The 21,324-nt window shown below is 50.2% G+C and overlaps 1 protein-coding gene across 1 annotated transcript in view; it reads left to right on the forward strand.

Moving 5' to 3' along the window:
• The first annotated feature begins 1,812 nt into the window (after positions 1 to 1,812).
• IAPP (islet amyloid polypeptide) overlaps positions 1,813 to 21,324 on the forward strand; it is a 586,160-nt gene continuing 566,648 nt past the window's right edge. The window contains exon 1 of the mRNA XM_078654439.1: positions 1,813 to 2,003. The gene's annotated coding sequence lies outside the window, so the exon portion shown is untranslated. The remainder of the gene's footprint in view (positions 2,004 to 21,324) is intronic.

Raw genomic sequence — 21,324 nt, forward strand, 5'->3', positions numbered from 1 at the left:
CTCTAATGGTGGTTTTGGGGTCGGTGTGTATCTGGAAGTGGAGGTGTTCGGTGGCGGTGAAGGTGTCGTCGGGGTTGGTCATGATGTGGATGGTGTTCTTGTGTACGTTGGCGATGCCTCCTCCAGTCTGGTTGACGCGGTCCTTCCGGGTGATCTTGTATCCGTCTAGGATGGCTATGGCAATGTCAGGTGCTGAGGAGGCGTTCATCCAGGTTTCTGTAAGGAAGGTGACGTCTGGTGATGTTGTGTCGTGCAGGTTCCAGGGTTCGATGGCGTGTCTGTGGATGGAGCGGGTGTTGAGCAAGATGCACTTGAGGTGGTTGCTGCTGGTGTTTGGCTTGTCGGGTGTGGTGCCGGTCCGGATGCAGGTGAACTTGCAGGTTTGGCAGGTGAAGGGTCCGTGGGTGCGTTTTGGGGCAGCTCGGTAGCAGGCGGGGTTCCGGCCGGGGTTGAGTGCGTTGAGGGTGGCGGCGTCGTAGGTCCGTCGTGTTGTCTGGTGTCGACGGGAGCCAGGGGTCCTACACTTCACCCTGTCCTGAGGAAGACCCCGCTCTAAGGTTACATCGATACCTACCATCAATTGGGGTCGAAACATCGACTTTATCTCGTGCTACAACCAGCCAGCATTATATAAACTGTGGACATTATTTGCAGTACATTAGGCATGGTTTTGTGAGAATTATTGAACATTGGGTGTTCTCATACTCTTTGGCTCCTTTGACGCCAGGATGAAATTAATGTTGTGATTTTATTGATTTTGCTTCTTTGTCACAATTGCAAGAACTTTGCATAAACCCTACTTTCACTTGCACGCTATCCCTCTTTCACTTTTAGGGGCACTATTGTCATTTGATGAATAATTGTAAATATCATGCATAACACAGTGTGATTAAATAACAGTGTGTTCATCATACTTCCTTCTATGTATTCTTATTTTTCAATTTAATTTGTCCTACATCCTAATATATTGTTTACTGGGACCCTTCGTTTTCTGTACCAGATGGATTGAATGACAATATCCCCTGGGCTACTGTACTACAGAACTAATCACCTGTCGGCCCCTCTGTTTCTCCTGATTTTGATTCTTGGTTTTGGACTGCTTTCTCCGGGATTTTCTATCTTTTAAAATGGAATGGTCCTAAACTTTGTTTGCAAGTTGCATTGTGCACTGCTGTTCTTTACTATTCATACTGTGCCCCAAACCATGCAAATCCCACCCTATTTAAAGGCAGATTTCTCCTCTGTGAATGGTTTACCATGACTAGGTTTCCTTTGCAGATTGGGTTTTTGCAGAGTTAAGGGGTTATTTCTCTTTGTACTTTTATCTCCTCACGACCTCAGTTGTAAGAAAAATCTCCAGGAATGACTACTTAACACTGTGTGCACCAGCCGACACCATTTAGAATAGGCAATTGCCACTTCGAAGTACAGTGTAGCATTCCTTTCCCAACAATGATCCATTATTTTGGATCTATTGGTGGTTTCCTGGCTTCATACTTTTTCACCTTTAAATGTATCGCTATTAAGCAATCAGATGCTCCATTTATTGGGTGTGATGAGTTTTGCATCCCACGCGTCGCAAGGCCCCTCAATCTTGTAATGATCAGTAGCGTTTCAGTTTGCGTTGTCGTTACCATGACAACTCCTGTTTATCTTCTTCTCTCCTTTTCTTTTGTTGTCTGCGATCGGGGATTCCAGCGCCAAAGGTAACACAGACACTTGCGCTTGGTTCTCCCTGATCGCATCATCAACACACAGTGTTGACGCTAACCATTTCCTATTATACGTCGGGTTTCCACCTCGTCGTAGGCTGCGGCCGCCGGGATTGGTCCTTGCATTTCACACCCCTCCTCGTCACGCTGACATACAGTTCCCGCGTTCGTTAACGCTGGTGATTTGAATTTCGGCTTCATAAACACCGACGGCCCACACTAGGACTATCGTCAGGGTCCGGATATGAGAGGGACCACGCAGGTTCCAAACCAGTGCCTAGTGTAAAGGGCGTGAGTATAGCGAACAGCAGCTAAGCACAATCCTATTTCATTGTTTGTACATATTACCTATCCCTCCCTTTTATTGTGTTTCCTCGGGTGTGCCGAATCGCTATCACCCCCCTCCCGTGACCCATGGTGCATTGATTGTTTGTACCCTTTGTAAGAACCAAATATTGTTCCTTTTTAGTCCGTCTTTTGCCCAGCCACACTAATTATTTTGTCTGACCCTGTGTTTGTTTCCTAATGTCCACTTGCTATGCAGTAATGTTATATGTGCATTGAGACACCGTTTTGCCTGGTAGTTTTAACTGTACCAGCACGCTACATAGCCTAGACAGGGGACGGCTGTCCCTTGTCTTTTTCATGAGGATTCTGATGATAGTCCTGTATGCGCACAAGTTCACTATTAGTGGCACTTGTGACCTTGATACTGCTAACAGTGCACCTCGAAGAGCACACCAGCATGATTATTCTATTTATGACAACTTTTCGAAGCATATTGATATAATCCTTTTGTCTGTCTATGTTCTTTATGTTTGTTTGTCATGTTTTTTCCAACCAGAAAAAACTCGGTTCCGCTCTAATTTTGAAGGAATACACATTAGGTGTTTTTAACCTTTTTAACACTAGTAACCCCTGGTCAGGGTGGGCCTTAGTGTGCACATACCGCGGGGGTTCATCACTACACTTTTTTGGTTCTGATGAAAGCCTGACTAAATGCTCACACATAGGCAGAAACATGTTGACCACATTCTTGGGATAAAACCGACATTTTAATTTAGTTCTTTATCCTACACTTCAGTTTTTATTCATGTCTGATGTGCAAAACTAATAAAATACTTTTTTGACACAATCTGAACGTTTTTAACTCACTAATTCACCTTTCACCAATCACCGTAACCAGCTACGCAGTAAACTGGCATTGTAGCACACTAGGGTGGCATTCGGCAACTCCTGATGGGGCCCGATGATGAAGCATGTCACCAAGTAGGTTGATAAGTGAGGGCCTTCTGAAAAACCTAAATTGGTTCTCTTCACAGGAAATTCTCACTGTGAATGGCAATACATGCTTGCTCTTCTTCCTTTTCGAAAATACACTCCTTTGTTGATTTCTTGATTTATCTTGAGGGGAGTAGGAGTGTCTATTTCTTTCCCTTCCTCTCCTGTTGATACAAGTGAATTTGGCATCAAGCCAAGTGCCAATATGGCTGCCAACACTTCCTGGTTGAAGATTTGAAAGCCTATCAAATTTTAGTAGGATCCACGAGTCCACTGCAAGGACTCGCACCCTCAGATATCTATATCTTTTAAACATAAATATCTCTGAAACTACTGAATGGATTTACAGTAAGCTGTTTGGATGGGAATTCTGCTGGGAATCCTTCTTACTTTGAGGTGACAGAAACGGATGAACAGAAGTGAATACTTACCATTTTTTGAAGACCAGGCTATGATTTCTACCTCTACCCCTTTGCACTGGTCTCCCCTTACCTTCTGCGCCTTGACTGTGACAGACCAGCCCTCTGGGACGTTTTTGTGGTGGATCACATTTCTTGGTTTTGTTATGCAAGTATTCCATTCCAGGGTTGAATCAATTAATTTTTATGTTCATTTTAAATTAATATAGCCCAGGGGAAACAAATTAAACAAAAATATCAGTCAAATTGCCTCTTTTTGACTTCTACAGGCTAATGAGTCGTTTCCCTCCTCTTGGATCATAAACACAGAAATCAACAAACTAGTGCATATGAGAAAGAGGATTTTTAGTTGGGGTGGATGGTAGTGCCCCACAAGTTATAATGTGCTATTCTTCTTACGTCTAGTAAAAGTTGCAGTTATTTTAGCCTGAGCCAAATCCCTCTTAGTTATGGCACAGAGCGGAAAGGATTAACTTTAGAAAATGTGTAAAGCATTAACAAGTACCAAAACAGTTAAAAAGTCAAAAATACAACAAAATACTGAAATTTTGGTTAATTGGCGTTCATGCCCGGCCCCTCCCTAGCGAATGGGGAAAGTGTTCCTGGGTGTAACCCTACCCACTTTTGCAGCAGATGCTGTGTGCCCTACTGCAAACGCTCCCACACTGCTCTTCTCTGCCTAAATCCCTCCCTTTGATGTGCTCCGCACTGGGAATTGAGCAACCCTTTCCTCTGTGGTCTCTCAAAATTGGTATTCGGGCCAGCTTTTCTACCCCTGGTATTGCTGTATGGCTAGCTGGAAGGACAATAGAGGTAGCAGGCTCAACTGTGAGCTACATTGGCCTGTGACAAGATAGGTTAATTTGCAGATAATTAGGCTCCTTGGCATTACCCGGCTGGTCATTGGTTCAGAGGAACAGAAAACCTTTCCATGCCCTAAGCCTTTGTCTCAGCTAGGGGAGTAAGATCACGTCTCATCAAGAACCTATTCAGCTACTGGTTGACAGTTGGAAAGCTCATGAATGTGGGTTTTTAGATGCATTAGGCAGGGAAAAGTTGATGTTTTCAAAGTACCTTAGGTAAAATATTTAAGGATGAATTGTATGTGCAATAAATATTTTAAAAGGTTACGTTACGTTACGTTAAAAATATTTAAACCGCGCACGTTCACCAACGGTTTCATGGCGCTCTTGACATAACGGCAGCTAAGGTGGAGGAGTTACTGAAATGCTGACTGAAACAAGTAGGTTTTTAACAGTCTGTGGAAGTGATCGTAGTTGGAACAGAGGCGGAGTGCAGTTGGAAAGGAGTTCCAGGTGGTGGGGGCCATAGCAGAAAAACTCAGACCGCCGTGCTTCTTGCGTCTGGTTTTGGGAATGACAAGAAGATTGAGAGTTGCAGAACGAAGGTCTCTGTGAGGAACATACCGTGTCAGGCATGAGGAAATGAATGCAGGGGCTAAGTCAGAAAGGGCTTTAAAAGTGATACAGCCCAGTTTGAAGGTGCAGCGTTTAATGATGGGGAGCCAGTGAAGGCTGCGCAGAAGAGGGGTGACATGCTGATATTTTGGCTGGCGAAAAATCAAACGGGCTGCCTGGTTCTGGATAAGTTGTAACCGGTGAAGATGGATTGAAGGAATTCCGGCATACAACGTGTTGGCATAGTCGAGTCTGGAAGTGATCATCGCTAGGATGACTAGAGTTAGGGCATCTCTAGTGAGGAACCTGCTGATTTTACGAATCCGCCTTAGATGAAAAAAAACAGGATGAGGTGACTGCATTGATTTGAGGTCTCATAGAGAGGTCCTCAGAGATGACCACCCCCAGACTCTTCACAGTGCTGACCGGGCTAGGTGGAATCCCCAGGGAGGAGGGCCAAAAGGTGGAATTCCACGGATTAGTGGAGCCCCCTACAAGTACCAGCTCCGTTTTTGTGGGGTTCAGTTTTAGCTGACTATGGAGCATCCATTCAGCGATGTTAAGCAGAGTGGTTTGAAAGTTAAAACGGGAAGAAAGGAGAGAGTCAATGGGGAAAATTAACTGAAGATCGTCAGCGTAGTTAAAAATAGTGACCAGAGAATTACAGAGGGAAGCAAGAAGGGGTTGTAGGTACAAATTAAACAATAAGGGTGAGAGCGCGGAGCCCTGAAGGACCCCGCAGGTGAGAGGTGAGTAGGGCGCAGAAAAGGTAGATAAGTGTACTGCTTGAGTCCGATGGCTCAGAAAGGATCTGAGCCAGTTGAGGTCCAAGAATTAACTTTTTGTCAGGTTCCTAGGTGGAGACGATATCTGGCGTGAAAGACGTGATAGTGTCCCAGATTTCAAAGGGTTGCTTGTGGAGTGATAAGCTGTTGATTAGTAGGCAGTGGAGCTGTTCTGTGGTTGCAGAGCTGAGCAGGGGTTCCAGAGCAGTGAGCTCAGTGTTGCATTGGAAGCGCCAATAGCGGCAGAAGATAGGTCCTGCTGTGGATTGGGAGAGGTGAGGCTGCAGTTGTTGTTGCGTTGTTCAGCATTGAAGGCTAGAAGACCGGCACTCATGTGTTTGTGGATGAGGGTAGGTACAAGGGTCTGGGGGCTGTGTGCACTCCAGGGGCAGATGGGCACAGTCTGGCTTGCCTTTTGCATGCTAGCAGCACGGCCACACTGTGGCATCCATTAAGTAGGTTACCCGGAAGGTGGGCAGGGTCAGCAGTCGAAAGTGTGCAGGAGACGGCAGAAGAAAATTAGAGATTAATGGGGGGAAAGAGTGGTTAGCAGAGCCTGTTTGAGAAAGCTGAGTATGTTGGGAATGAAAAAGTGGCTAAGGGCCTGAAAAAGGAAGAGCGGATTTAGTGGGGGAGCAAAAGGTTTGATGGAGAGAAGGCAGAACAGGTTATAAACAAAGGTTAAAAGTAGTAAAGCAGACAGAAAGGAGGGAGGGAATGGTTTAGAATCAATGGGTTTCAGGGAGGCAAAAGCAGGTTAAAGATGAAAAAAAGTGGTAAAGTTATGGAGAGAACAGGTTAGAACGGGTTAGAATCAATGAGTTACACAGAGTCAAAAGTGGATTAAAGACAAAGGAAAAAAGTGATAAAGTTGTGGAGAGAGAAGAAAAGAGTAAGTTAGAACTAATGGGTTAGATTGACGAAAGACCAGGTTCAAAGATGAAGTTATAAAGTAGAAAAGCTGTGGAGGCAGAAGAACAGCTTAGAATGAATGAGTTAGACTGAAGAAAGAGCAGGTTAAACCACAAAGGGAAAAAGTGGTAATGCTGTGGAAGAAGATGGAAAAGAACGGGTTAGAATCAATGGGTTTACAAAATAGGTTATACGGAGTCAAAATGGGCTCAAAACGAGGATAGGGAACTAAGACGTTACGCTGTGGAAGAAGAGAGTTAAACTGCTGGCAAAGCAAGGCAGCAGGGGAGAGCTGGCCTGGGGACCTGCTCAATGGGGTCAGGCTCCAGCCTTCAATAAGTAGGTTACCTGGGAGGTGGGCAGGGTCAGCAGGAAGTGGCCGGGTGATGGGGCACGAGGGAAATCCTGGGTGAAAAACATCAGGAAAACAAAAGATTAATGGGGGAGAGAGTGGGTGGTGGAGCATGCTTGAGAAAGCTGAGTTTAGCGGCAGTAAAAAAGTAGTTACGGGTCTGAAAAAGGAAGAGCGAGTTTAGTGGGAGAGCAAAAGGTTTGATTGAGAGAAGCAAAAAGGGTTATAAACAAAAGATAAAAGTGGTAAACGTCGTGGAGAAAGGCGGGAGAGAACAAGTTAGAATCAATGGGTTACACAGAGACAAAAGCGTGTTAAAGACAAAGGAAGAAAAGTGGTAAAGCAGTGGTGAGAGCGGGAGAGAATGGGTTAGAATCAAAGAGTTGTACAAAAGGGGGTGGTGATGGACGGAGCATCTGAACCAATCAAACACTCACACCCAGTCAAAAGATCTGGGTTTGACCCATCACCGTTCTTTAGCCCACTCTGCCACCCCAGTTCAGACATGGCTATATGCAAATCAGTCTGACCCTGTGCCTCATGGGAACAGTCCAGCCCGAACTGCCAAGCCATGCCTTCCCTGGACCGGAAACAAGCTTCAGAGGACCGGTTTCTGGCATTACAGCCGTCTTCAGCCCAGCTTGCTTGAATCTAGTGGCAAAGTGAGCAAGGGACTCACGTCTGAGCATACCCTGCCACACTTATGGCGGCCAAAAGCGGTACAAAAGGGGGTGGTGATGGACGGAGCATCTGAGCCAATCAAACACTCACACCCAGTCAAAAGATCTGGGTTTGACCTATCACCGTTCTTTAGCCCACTCTGCCACCCCAGTTCAGACATGGCTATATGCACATCAGTCTGACCCTGTGCCTCATGGGAACAGTCCAGCCCGAACTGCCAAGCAATGCCTTCCCTGGACCGGAAACAAGCTTCCGAGGAACGGTTTCTGGCATTACAGCCGTCTTCAGCCCGGCTTGCTTGAATCCAGTGGCAAAGTGAGCAAGGGACTCACGTCTGAGCATACCCTGCCACACTTATGGCGGCCAAAAGCGGTACAAAAGGGGGTGGTGATGGACAGAGCATCTGAACCCATCAAACACTCACACCCAGTCAAAAGATCTGGGTTTGACCCATCACCGTTCTTTAGCCCACTCTGTCACCCCAGTTCAGACATGGCTATATGCAAATCAGTCTGACCCTGTGCCTCATGGGAACAGTCCAGCCCGAACGGCCAAGCCATGCCTTTCCTGGACCGGAAACAAGCTTCCGAGGACCGGTTTCTGGCATTACAGCCGTCTTCAGCCCGGCTTGCTTGAATCCAGTGGCAAAGGGAGCAAGGGACTCACGTCTGAGCATACCCTGCCACACTTATGGTGGCAAAAAGCGGTACAAAAGGGGGTGGTGATGGACGGAGCATCTGAACCAATCAAACACTCACACCCAGTCAAAAGATCTGGGTTTGACCCATCACCGTTCTTTAGCCCACTCTGCCACCCCAGTTCAGACATGGCTATATGCAAATCAGTCTGACCCTGTGCCTCATGGGAACAGTCCAGCCCAAACTGCCAAGCCATGCCTTCCCTGGGCCGGAAACGAGCTTCCGAGGACCGGTTTCTGGCATTACAGCCTTCTTCAGCCCGGCTTGCTTGAATCCAGTGGCAAAGTGAGCAAGGGACTCACGTCTGAGCATACACTGCCACACTTATGGCGGCCACAAGCGGTACAAAAGGGGGTGGTGATGGACGGAGCATCTGAACCAATCAAACACTCACACCTAGTCAAAAGATCTGGGTTTGACAAATCACCATTCTTTAGCCCTCTATGCCACCCCAGTTCAGACATGGCTATATGCAAATCAGTCTGACCCTGTGCCTCATGGGAACAGTCCAGCCCGAACTGCCAAGCCATGCCTTCCCTGGGCCGGAAACGAGCTTCCGAGGACCGGTTTCTGGCATTACAGCCTTCTTCAGCCCGGCTTGCTTGAATCCAGTGGCAAAGTGAGCAAGGGACTCACGTCTGAGCATACCCTGCCACCCTTATGGCGGCCAAAAGCGGTACAAAAGGGGGTGGTGATGGACGGAGCATCTGAACCAATCAAACACTCACACCCAGTCAAAAGATCTGGGTTTGACCCATCACCGTTCTTTAGCCCACTCTGCCACCCCAGTTCAGACATGGCTATATGCAAATCAGTCTGACCCTGTGCCTCATGGGAACAGCCCAGCCCGAACTGCCAAGCCATGCCTTCGCTGGACCGGAAACAAGCTTCCGAGGACCGGTTTCTGGCATTACAGCCGTCTTCAGGCCGGCTTGCTTGAATCCAGTGGCAAAGTGAGCAAGGGACTCACGTCTAAGCTTACCCTGCCACACTTATGGCGGCCAAAAGCGGTACAAAAGGGGGTGGTGATGGACGGAGCATCTGAACCAATCAAACACTCTCACCCAGTCAAAAGATCTGGGTTTGACCCATCACCGTTCTTTAGCCCACTCTGCCACCCCAGTTCAGACATGGCTATATGCACATCAGTCTGACCCTGTGCCTCATGGGAACAGTCCAGCCCGAACTGCCAAGCAATGCCTTCCCTGGACCGGAAACAAGCTTCCGAGGAACGGTTTCTGGCATTACAGCCGTCTTCAGCCCGGCTTGCTTGAATCCAGTGGCAAAGTGAGCAAGGGACTCACGTCTGAGCATACCCTGCCACACTTATGGCGGCCAAAAGCGGTACAAAAGGGGGTGGTGATGGACAGAGCATCTGAACCCATCAAACACTCACACCCAGTCAAAAGATCTGGGTTTGACCCATCACCGTTCTTTAGCCCACTCTGTCACCCCAGTTCAGACATGGCTATATGCAAATCAGTCTGACCCTGTGCCTCATGGGAACAGTCCAGCCCGAACGGCCAAGCCATGCCTTTCCTGGACCGGAAACAAGCTTCCGAGGACCGGTTTCTGGCATTACAGCCGTCTTCAGCCCGGCTTGCTTGAATCCAGTGGCAAAGGGAGCAAGGGACTCACGTCTGAGCATACCCTGCCACACTTATGGTGGCAAAAAGCGGTACAAAAGGGGGTGGTGATGGACGGAGCATCTGAACCAATCAAACACTCACACCCAGTCAAAAGATCTGGGTTTGACCCATCACCGTTCTTTAGCCCACTCTGCCACCCCAGTTCAGACATGGCTATATGCAAATCAGTCTGACCCTGTGCCTCATGGGAACAGTCCAGCCCAAACTGCCAAGCCATGCCTTCCCTGGGCCGGAAATGAGCTTCCGAGGACCGGTTTCTGGCATTACAGCCTTCTTCAGCCCGGCTTGCTTGAATCCAGTGGCAAAGTGAGCAAGGGACTCACGTCTGAGCATACACTGCCACACTTATGGCGGCCACAAGCGGTACAAAAGGGGGTGGTGATGGACGGAGCATCTGAACCAATCAAACACTCACACCTAGTCAAAAGATCTGGGTTTGACAAATCACCATTCTTTAGCCCTCTATGCCACCCCAGTTCAGACATGGCTATATGCAAATCAGTCTGACCCTGTGCCTCATGGGAACAGTCCAGCCCGAACTGCCAAGCCATGCCTTCCCTGGGCCGGAAACGAGCTTCCGAGGACCGGTTTCTGGCATTACAGCCTTCTTCAGCCCGGCTTGCTTGAATCCAGTGGCAAAGTGAGCAAGGGACTCACGTCTGAGCATACCCTGCCACCCTTATGGCGGCCAAAAGCGGTACAAAAGGGGGTGGTGATGGACAGAGCATCTGAACCAATCAAACACTCACACCCAGTCAAAAGATCTGGGTTTAACCCATCACCGTTCTTTAGCCCACTCTGCCACCCTAGTTCAGACATGGCTATATGCAAATCAGTCTGTCCCTGTGCCTCATGGGAACAGTCCAGCCCGAACTGCCAAGCCATGCCTTCCCTGGACCGGCAAAAACCTTCCGAGGACCGGTTTCTGGCATTACAGCCGTCTTCAGCCCGGCTTGCTTGAATCCAGTGGCAAAGTGAGCAAGGGACTCACGTCTGAGCATACCCTGCCACACGTATGGCGGCCAAAAGCGGTACAAAAGGGGGTGGTGATGGACGGAGCATCTGAACCAATCAAACACTCACACCCAGTCAAAAGATCTGGGTTTGACCCATCACCGTTCTTTAGCCCACTCTGCCACCCCAGTTCAGACATGGCTATATGCAAATCAGTCTGACCCTGTGCCTCATGGGAACAGCCCAGCCCGAACTGCCAAGCCATGCCTTCGCTGGACCGGAAACAAGCTTCCGAGGACCGGTTTCTGGCATTACAGCCGTCTTCAGGCCGGCTTGCTTGAATCCAGTGGCAAAGTGAGCAAGGGACTCACGTCTAAGCTTACCCTGCCACACTTATGGCGGCCAAAAGCGGTACAAAAGGGGGTGGTGATGGACGGAGCATCTGAACCAATCAAACACTCTCACCCAGTCAAAAGATCTGGGTTTGACCCATCACCGTTCTTTAGCCCACTCTGCCACCCCAGTTCAGACATGGCTATATGCACATCAGTCTGACCCTGTGCCTCAGGGGAACAGTCCAGCCCGAACTGCCAAGCCATGCCTTCCCTGGACCGGAAACAAGCTTCCGAGGACCGGTTTCTGGCATTACAGCCGTCTTCAGCCCGGCTTGCTTGAATCCAGTGGCAAAGTGAGCAAGGGACTCACGTCTGAGCATACCCTGCCACACTTATGGCGGCCAAAAGCGGTACAAAAGGGGGTGGTGATGGACAGAGCATCTGAACCAATCAAACACTCACACCCAGTCAAAAGATCTGGGTTTGATCCATCACCGTTCTTTAGCCCACTCTGTCACCCCAGTTCAGACATGGCTATATGCAAATCAGTCTGACCCTGTGCCTCATGGGAACAGTCCAGCCCGAACTGCCAAGCCATGCCTTCCCTGGACCGGAAACAAGCTTCCGAGGACCGGTTTCTGGCATTACAGCCGTCTTCAGCCCGGCTTGCTTGAATCCAGTGGCAAAGGGAGCAAGGGACTCACGTCTGAGCATACCCTGCCACACTTATGGCGGCCAAAAGCGGTACAAAAGGGGGTGGTGATGGACGGAGCAACTGAACCAATCAAACACTCACACCTAGTCAAAAGATCTGGGTTTGACCCATCACCGTTCTTTAGCCCACTCTGCCACCCCAGTTCAGACATGGCTATATGCAAATCAGTCTGACCCTGTGCCTCATGGGAACAGTCCAGCCCGAACTGCCAAGCCATGCCTTCCCTGGGCCGGAAACAAGCTTCCGAGGACCGGTTTCTGGCATTACAGCCGTCTTCAGCCCGGCTTGCTTGAATCCAGTGGCAAAGTGAGCAAGGGACTCACTTCTGAGCATACCCTGCCACACTTATGGCGGCCACAAGCGGTACAAAAGGGGGTGGTGATGGACGGAGCATCTGAGCCAATCAAACACTCACACCCAGTCAAAAGATCTGGGTTTGACCTATCACCGTTCTTTAGCCCACTCTGCCACCCCAGTTCAGACATGGCTATATGCACATCAGTCTGACCCTGTGCCTCATGGGAACAGTCCAGCCCGAACTGCCAAGCAATGCCTTCCCTCGACCGGAAACAAGCTTCCGAGGAACGGTTTCTGGCATTACAGCCGTCTTCAGCCCGGCTTGCTTGAATCCAGTGGCAAAGGGAGCAAGGGACTCACGTCTGAGCATACCCTGCCACACTTATGGCGGCCAAAAGCGGTACAAAAGGGGGTGGTGATGGACAGAGCATCTGAACCCATCAAACACTCACACCCAGTCAAAAGATCTGGGTTTGACCCATCACCGTTCTTTAGCCCACTCTGTCACCCCAGTTCAGACATGGCTATATGCAAATCAGTCTGACCCTGTGCCTCATGGGAACAGTCCAGCCCGAACGGCCAAGCCATGCCTTTCCTGGACCGGAAACAAGCTTCCGAGGACCGGTTTCTGGCATTACAGCCGTCTTCAGCACGGCTTGCTTGAATCCAGTGGCAAAGGGAGCAAGGGACTCACGTCTGAGCATACCCTGCCACACTTATGGTGGCAAAAAGCGGTACAAAAGGGGGTGGTGATGGATGGAGCATCTGAACCAATCAAACACTCACACCCAGTCAAAAGATCTGGGTTTGACCCATCACCGTTCTTTAGCCCACTCTGCCACCCCAGTTCAGACATGGCTATATGCAAATCAGTCTGACCCTGTGCCTCATGGGAACAGTCCAGCCCAAACTGCCAAGCCATGCCTTCCCTGGGCCGGAAACAAGCTTCCGAGGACCGGTTTCTGGCATTACAGCCTTCTTCAGCCCGGCTTGCTTGAATCCAGTGGCAAAGTGAGCAAGGGACTCACGTCTGAGCATACACTGCCACACTTATGGCGGCCACAAGCGGTACAAAAGGGGGTGGTGATGGACGGAGCATCTGAACCAATCAAACACTCACACCTAGTCAAAAGATCTGGGTTTGACAAATCACCATTCTTTAGCCCTCTATGCCACCCCAGTTCAGACATGGCTATATGCAAATCAGTCTGACCCTGTGCCTCATGGGAACAGTCCAGCCCGAACTGCCAAGCCATGCCTTCCCTGGACCGGAAACAAGCTTCCGAGGACTGGTTTCTGGCATTACAGCCGTCTTCAGCCCGGCTTGCTTGAATCCAGTGGCAAAGTGAGCAAGGGACTCACGTCTGAGCATACCCTGCCACCCTTATGGCGGCCAAAAGCGGTACAAAAGGGGGTGGTGATGGACAGAGCATCTGAACCAATCAAACACTCACACCCAGTCAAAAGATCTGGGTTTAACCCATCACCGTTCTTTAGCCCACTCTGCCACCCTAGTTCAGACATGGCTATATGCAAATCAGTCTGACCCTGTGCCTCATGGGAACAGTCCAGCCCGAACTGCCAAGCCATGCCTTCCCTGGACCGGGAAAAACCTTCCGAGGACCGGTTTCTGGCATTACAGCCGTCTTCAGCCCGGCTTGCTTGAATCCAGTGGCAAAGTGAGCAAGGGACTCACGTCTGAGCATACCCTGCCACACGTATGGCGGCCAAAAGCGGTACAAAAGGGGGTGGTGATGGACGGAGCATCTGAACCAATCAAACACTCACACCCAGTCAAAAGATCTGGGTTTGACCCATCACCGTTCTTTAGCCCACTCTGCCACCCCAGTTCAGACATGGCTATATGCAAATCAGTCTGACCCTGTGCCTCATGGGAACAGCCCAGCCCGAACTGCCAAGCCATGCCTTCCCTGGACCGGAAACAAGCTTCCGAGGACCGGTTTCTGGCATTACAGCCGTCTTCAGGCCGGCTTGCTTGAATCCAGTGGCAAAGTGAGCAAGGGACTCACGTCTAAGCATACCCTGCCACACTTATGGCGGCCAAAAGCGGTACAAAAGGGGGTGGTGATGGACGGAGCATCTGAACCAATCAAACACTCTCACCCAGTCAAAAGATCTGGGTTTGACCCATCACCGTTCTTTAGCCCACTCTGCCACCCCAGTTCAGACATGGCTATATGCACATCAGTCTGACCCTGTGCCTCAGGGGAACAGTCCAGCCCGAACTGCCAAGCCATGCCTTCCCTGGACCGGAAACAAGCTTCCGAGGACCGGTTTCTGGCATTACAGCCGTCTTCAGCCCGGCTTGCTTGAATCCAGTGGCAAAGTGAGCAAGGGACTCACGTCTGAGCATACCCTGCCACACTTATGGCGGCCAAAAGCGGTACAAAAGGGGGTGGTGATGGACAGAGCATCTGAACCAATCAAACACTCACACCCAGTCAAAAGATCTGGGTTTGATCCATCACCGTTCTTTAGCCCACTCTGTCACCCCAGTTCAGACATGGCTATATGCAAATCAGTCTGACCCTGTGCCTCATGGGAACAGTCCAGCCCGAACTGCCAAGCCATGCCTTCCCTGGACCGGAAACAAGCTTCCGAGGACCGGTTTCTGGCATTACAGCCGTCTTCAGCCCGGCTTGCTTGAATCCAGTGGCAAAGGGAGCAAGGGACTCACGTCTGAGCATACCCTGCCACACTTATGGCGGCCAAAAGCGGTACAAAAGGGGGTGGTGATGGACGGAGCAACTGAACCAATCAAACACTCACACCTAGTCAAAAGATCTGGGTTTGACCCATCACCGTTCTTTAGCCCACTCTGCCACCCCAGTTCAGACATGGCTATATGCAAATCAGTCTGACCCTGTGCCTCATGGGAACAGTCCAGCCCGAACTGCCAAGCCATGCCTTCCCTGGGCCGGAAACAAGCTTCCGAGGACCGGTTTCTGGCATTACAGCCGTCTTCAGCCCGGCTTGCTTGAATCCAGTGGCAAAGTGAGCAAGGGACTCACTTCTGAGCATACCCTGCCACACTTATGGCGGCCACAAGCGGTACAAAAGGGGGTGGTGATGGACGGTGCATCTGAACCAATCAAACACTCACACCCAGTCAAAAGATCTGGGTTTGACAAATCGCCATTCTTTAGCCCACTCTGCCACCCCAGTTCAGACATGGCTATATGCAAATCAGTCTGACCCTGTGCCTCATGGGAACAGTCCAGCCCGAACTGCCAAGCTATGCCTTCCCTGGACCGGAAACAAGCTTCCGAGGACTGGTTTCTGGCATTACAGCCGTCTTCAGCCCGGCTTGCTTGAATCCAGTGGCAGATTGAGCAAGGGACTCACGTCTGAGCATACCCTGCCACACTTATGGCGGCCAAAAGCGATACAAAAGGGGGTGGTGATGGACAGAGCATCTGAAGCAATCAAACACTCACACCCAGTCAAAAGATCTGGGTTTGACCCATCACCGTTCTTTAGCCCACTCTGCCACCCCAGTTCAGACATGGCTATATGCAAATCAGTCTGACCCTGTGCCTCATGGGAACAGTCCAGCCCGAACTGCCAAGCCATGCCTTCCCTGGGCCGGAAACAAGCTTCCGAGGACCGGTTTCTGGCATTACAGCCGTCTTCAGCCCGGCTTGCTTGAATCCAGTGGCAAAGTGAGCAAGGGACTCACGTCTGAGCATACCTTGCCACACTTATGGCCGCCACAAGCGGTAGAAAAGGGGGTGGTGATGGACGGAGCATCTGAACCAATCAAACACTCACACCTAGTCAAAAGATCTGGGTTTGACAAATCACCATTCTTTAGCCCTCTATGCCACCCCAGTTCAGACATGGCTATATGCAAATCAGTCTGACCCTGTGCCTCATGGGAACAGTCCAGCCCGAACTGCCAAGCCATGCCTTCCCTGGACCGGAAACAAGCTTCCGAGGACTGGTTTCTGGCATTACAGCCGTCTTCAGCCCGGCTTGCTTGAATCCAGTGGCAAAGTGAGCAAGGGACTCACGTCTGAGCATACCCTGCCACCCTTATGGCGGCCAAAAGCGGTACAAAAGGGGGTGGTGATGGACAGAGCATCTGAACCAATCAAACAGTCACACCCAGTCAAAAGATCTGGGTTTGACCCATCACCGTTCTTTAGCCCACTCTGCCACCCTAGTTCAGACATGGCTATATGCAAATCAGTCTGACCCTGTGCCTCATGGGAACAGTCCAGCCCGAACTGCCAAGCCATGCTTTCCCTGGACCGGGAAAAACCTTCCGAGGACCGGTTTCTGGCATTACAGCCGTCTTCAGCCCGGCTTGCTTGAATCCAGTGTCAAAGTGAGCAAGGGACTCATGTCTGAGCATACCCTGCCACACGTATGGCGGCCAAAAGCGTTACAAAAGGGGGTGGTGATGGACGGAGCATCTGAACCAATCAAACACTCACACCCAGTCAAAAGATCTAGGTTTGACCCATCACCGTTCTTTAGCCCACTCTGCCACCCCAGTTCAGACATGGCTATATGCAAATCAGTCTGACCCTGTGCCTCATGGGAACAGTCCAGCCCGAACTGCCAAGCCATGCCTTCCCTGGGCCGGAAAAAAGCTTCCGAGGACCGGTTTCTGGCATTACAGCCGTCTTCAGCCCGGCTTGCTTGAATCCAGTGGCAAAGTGAGCAAGGGACTCACGTCTGAGCCTACCCTGCCACACTTATGGCGGCCACAAGCGGTACAAAAGGGGGTGGTGATGGACGGAGCATCTGAACCAATCAAACACTCACACCTAGTCAAAAGATCTGGGTTTGACAAATCACCATTCTTTAGCCCTCTATGCCACCCCAGTTCAGACATGGCTATATGCAAATCAGTCTGACCCTGTGCCTCATGGGAACAGTCCAGCCCGAACTGCCAAGCCATGCCTTCCCTGGACCGGAAACAAGCTTCCGAGGACTGGTTTCTGGCATTACAGCCGTCTTCAGCCCGGCTTGCTTGAATCCAGTGGCAAAGTGAGCAAGGGACTCACGTCTGAGCATACCCTGCCACCCTTATGGCGGCCAAAAGCGGTACAAAAGGGGGTGGTGATGGACAGAGCATCTGAACCAATCAAACACTCACACCCAGTCAAAAGATCTGGGTTTGACCCATCACCGTTCTTTAGCCCACTCTGCCACCCTAGTTCAGACATGGCTATATGCAAATCAGTCTGACCCTGTGCCTCATGGGAACAGTCCAGCCCGAACTGCCAAGCCATGCTTTCCCTGGACCGGGAAAAACCTTCCGAGGACCGGTTTCTGGCATTACAGCCGTCTTCAGCCCGGCTTGCTTGAATCCAGTGGCAAAGTGAGCAAGGGACTCACGTCTGAGCATACCCTGCCACACGTATGGCGGCCAAAAGCGTTACAAAAGGGGGTGGTGATGGACGGAGCATCTGAACCAATCAAACACTCACACCCAGTCAAAAGATCTAGGTTTGACCCATCACCGTTCTTTAGCCCACTCTGCCACCCCAGTTCAGACATGGCTATATGCAAATCAGTCTGACCCTGTGCCTCATTGGAACAGCCCAGCCCGAACTGCCAAGCCATGCCTTCCCTGGACCGGAAACAAGCTTCCGAGGACCGGTTTCTGGCATTACAGCCATCTTCAGCCCGGCTTGCTTGAATCCAGTGGCAAAGTGAGCAAGGGACTCACGTCTAAGCATACCCTGCCACACTTATGGCGGCCAAAAGCGGTACAAAAGGGGGTGGTGATGGACGGAGCATCTGAACCAATCAAACACTCACACCCAGTCAAAAGATCTGGGTTTGACCCATCACTGTTCTTTAGCCCACTCTGCCACCCCAGTTTAGACATGGCTATATGCACATCAGTCTGACCCTGTGCCTCATGGGAACAGTCCAGCCCGAACTGCCAAGCCATGCCTTCCCTGGACCGGAAACAAGCTTCCGAGGACCGGTTTCTGGCATTACAGCCGTCTTCAGCCCGGCTTGCTTGAATCCAGTGGCAAAGTGAGCAAGGGACTCACGACTGAGCATACCCTGCCACACTTATGGCGGCCAAAAGCGGTACAAAAGGGGGTGGTGATGGACGGAGCATCTGAACCAATCAAACACTCACACCCAGTCAAAAGATCTGGGTTTGACCCATCACCGTTCTTTAGCCCACTCTGCCACCCCAGTTCAGACATGGCTATATGCACATCAGTCTGACCCTGTGCCTCATGGGAACAGTCCAGCCCGAACTGCCAAGCCATGCCTTCCCTGGACCGGAAACAAGCTTCCGAGGACCGGTTTCTGGCATTACAGCCATCTTCAGCCCGGCTTGCTTGAATCCAGTGGCAAAGTGAGCAAGGGACTCACGTCTGAGCATACCCTGCCAAACTTATGGCGGCCAAAAGCGGTACAAAAGGGGGTGGTGAATCAAAGAATTATACAGAGGTAAAATGGGCTCAAAGTGAGTTTTGGGCTCAAAGAGGTTAACCTGTGGAAGAAGCAAGTTAGACTGCTAGCAGAGTGAGGCAGCAGGGGAAGCTGGCTGGGGACCTACCCTCTTTCAGCAGCCAGTATGTCCTTGCACCTACCTGCATATGGGCAGACATCAAGTGCTTCTGTGGAGGGTGGAAGAATTGCTTAGTGCCTATATAGCTAACACTCCCCACCCTTTGCAAAGTTAGCATGCACAATGGAATAAATGAATACACAACACATTTTTTTGTTGGGAAAAGATTGCTGCAGGTTTATTCCATACAAAAGAATGCAACATGGTGGGTTAACTTATGGGCGATCCAGGGCAAGCAGCAGTGACTGACCTACGCTGCCATGCCCGCCTGAAGAGCCAAATTGCACCGTTGCCAATCCAATCGGTGCTACCAGTTATAAGAATACTGTGAACCACTGGTCCACCACTTTACAAACGCCCTTTTAGGGCGGAGCGTTGCAAGGCAAGCCCCCAGTTGCTCATGCTTCCAACCACCCGAAGGACTAGCGGGGCGCTGACGATTCCTTCTACAGGGTCCTGCCATAAAGACTCTTGGGGTTTGGCAGAGGCACCCCTATTGTGCTCCTGAAGAGGTACCCTTCTGTACCCTTACCTCCAGATTACCCTGTAACTCCGCCAAAGTTCTGGATGTGGCTACCGTAGCCTCCAGAGCCCCCCCACCAATGTCTGCCGTTTCCTTCACTTGCAACCTGCTGTTTCCAGTGCCTCTGCTAATGTCCAATAAGAACAGATTCATGCCCACCTTTGACAGGTGCACCCCGTCCTCCTCTTTGTTGACCTGTATTCCTTCTAGGTAGACCATCTCCTTAGCTACCTCTGACAGATGTACCCCATCCCTAACGGGCGACTATGTGTGTTACATGAAAAGGCCACGCCAATATACCTACCCCTTCATATTTTATATTGAATTATAGTTGAACCATGCCCTCCAGCCTGGTGTTCTTGTCCATGGCTTTAATTCATTTCAGTCAGAATGAGATGGTCTCACCGGGATGGGGATCTACTCTTCTTTTCTTAACCTTTGCTTTGTTAACCTTCACATAATTGCAGGCTCTATGACCTCCTGAAACTAGCAGTTACCGTCCTTCTAGTTGGACCACTTCCCTATCTACCTCTGGTAGGTGTGTGACCCATCCCTTTCGAGACACTGTGTGGTGTTTGCGAAAAAGAGTCCATGCCTGAATTACCAAGCCCTTCTATTAGATATGAGGAAAGGTTGCACCAAGCCCCCCCAGCTTGGTGGACTTGCACGTGGCTGTCTTCACCCTTCTGGTGACTGTACGATGGCCTCCCCAGGAGTTGGGAACTACTGTTCTCTTCCTCATCCACAGCCTGAAAGTTGTAGTTCGGGTCAGCCAATCCCCTTAACTTAACCCACTGACCTCCAATTGTACTGGAGCACAGTGCAAACTGGAGATTGGACCCCAAGAGCATAACAAACTACTGCTCTACTTTGAAACCACAGTCCTGAGTGCTATAATCAGTTGAGCCCAGTGTGCAGAGATAAGCATTGACCTTTGGGGGTTGATTAAGCCAAAGTTCACTCCACCCCCTACTTGACGAGTCCCAACTTGAGGGTCAAACTGATAACTTACTGCTGCCACAGCAAGGATTGTCATTCCTTCTTAGAATAACAGTTGGACCTCCCCACCTAACGAGACAAAGGTGGATCTAATCACAGTGGGGTGGATCCCGAGGTCCCATAAGGGGACTCCAAAGAGTCTGTTACATCTCATGTCCGTCTTGCCTGTACCACCCATAGTCTGACTGCAATCTACAGATGCTGTGTCACCATGCTGGTGACCCCCACCCAGAGTATATGGCCCAACGCAAGCTTTTGTTGCAGGTGTCCCTGGTGCTGCAAAAGATGCTCATGCTTTTGGATTGTGAAGGCATGGGGAAGATATCTGACCATATTTACCTTCACCTACTTAGATAGGGGTGCAGTGTGTGCTCTGGAAATGTCAGCAATTGTGCTCCAAACCCGTATTTTTTGACACCCTTGGATTCACGGCACACTTTCTGGCATAACTAACTGACGCAACCCACCTGGCTGGATGGCCTCTGCAGGATTCTGATCCTATCCCCATGCTCTCATGTTACCATCTTCTATAGGTCTGGCCCCCACTCTATTTATACCAATTCCAGCAATGTACCCTTCTGCCCTTGTATGGGCGAATATATAATCTGTAGCATTGCGAATCCCAGTGCCCTAACCTCATGGGGAAAGGGGTCTGAACCGTGAGGTTCTGCTACATTGCTTGGCCTTATTGCCTGCAAGCACACTCGTCTGACATCAGTCTTTATCAGCTGCATCGCCTGCTAAATGTACGCACCCTGGCGCAAGTCGTTCCATTCCATAATTCTGTTGAAGGATTACCATAATGCAAACCGGAAGGAAAAGCTTATGGGCTGGTAGCTAAGCGGGGAACACTATGTAAAGATACCTGCCCTTTCTTGGAAATGGGAATGCTCAATGTGTTTTGATAGCTGTGACCCTGCGTTCTCTATAACAGTGTTTCCATATTTCCATGTTAAGTAACAAACTTATTTAACCTGACTGGCTGCATGGGTGATAAAGTGAGCGAAAATTGGCTTAACTGAA

The sequence above is a fragment of the Lissotriton helveticus genome, chromosome 1_1, assembly GCF_964261635.1.
Source record: "Lissotriton helveticus chromosome 1_1, aLisHel1.1, whole genome shotgun sequence".
NCBI classification, from domain to species: domain Eukaryota; kingdom Metazoa; phylum Chordata; class Amphibia; order Caudata; family Salamandridae; genus Lissotriton; species Lissotriton helveticus.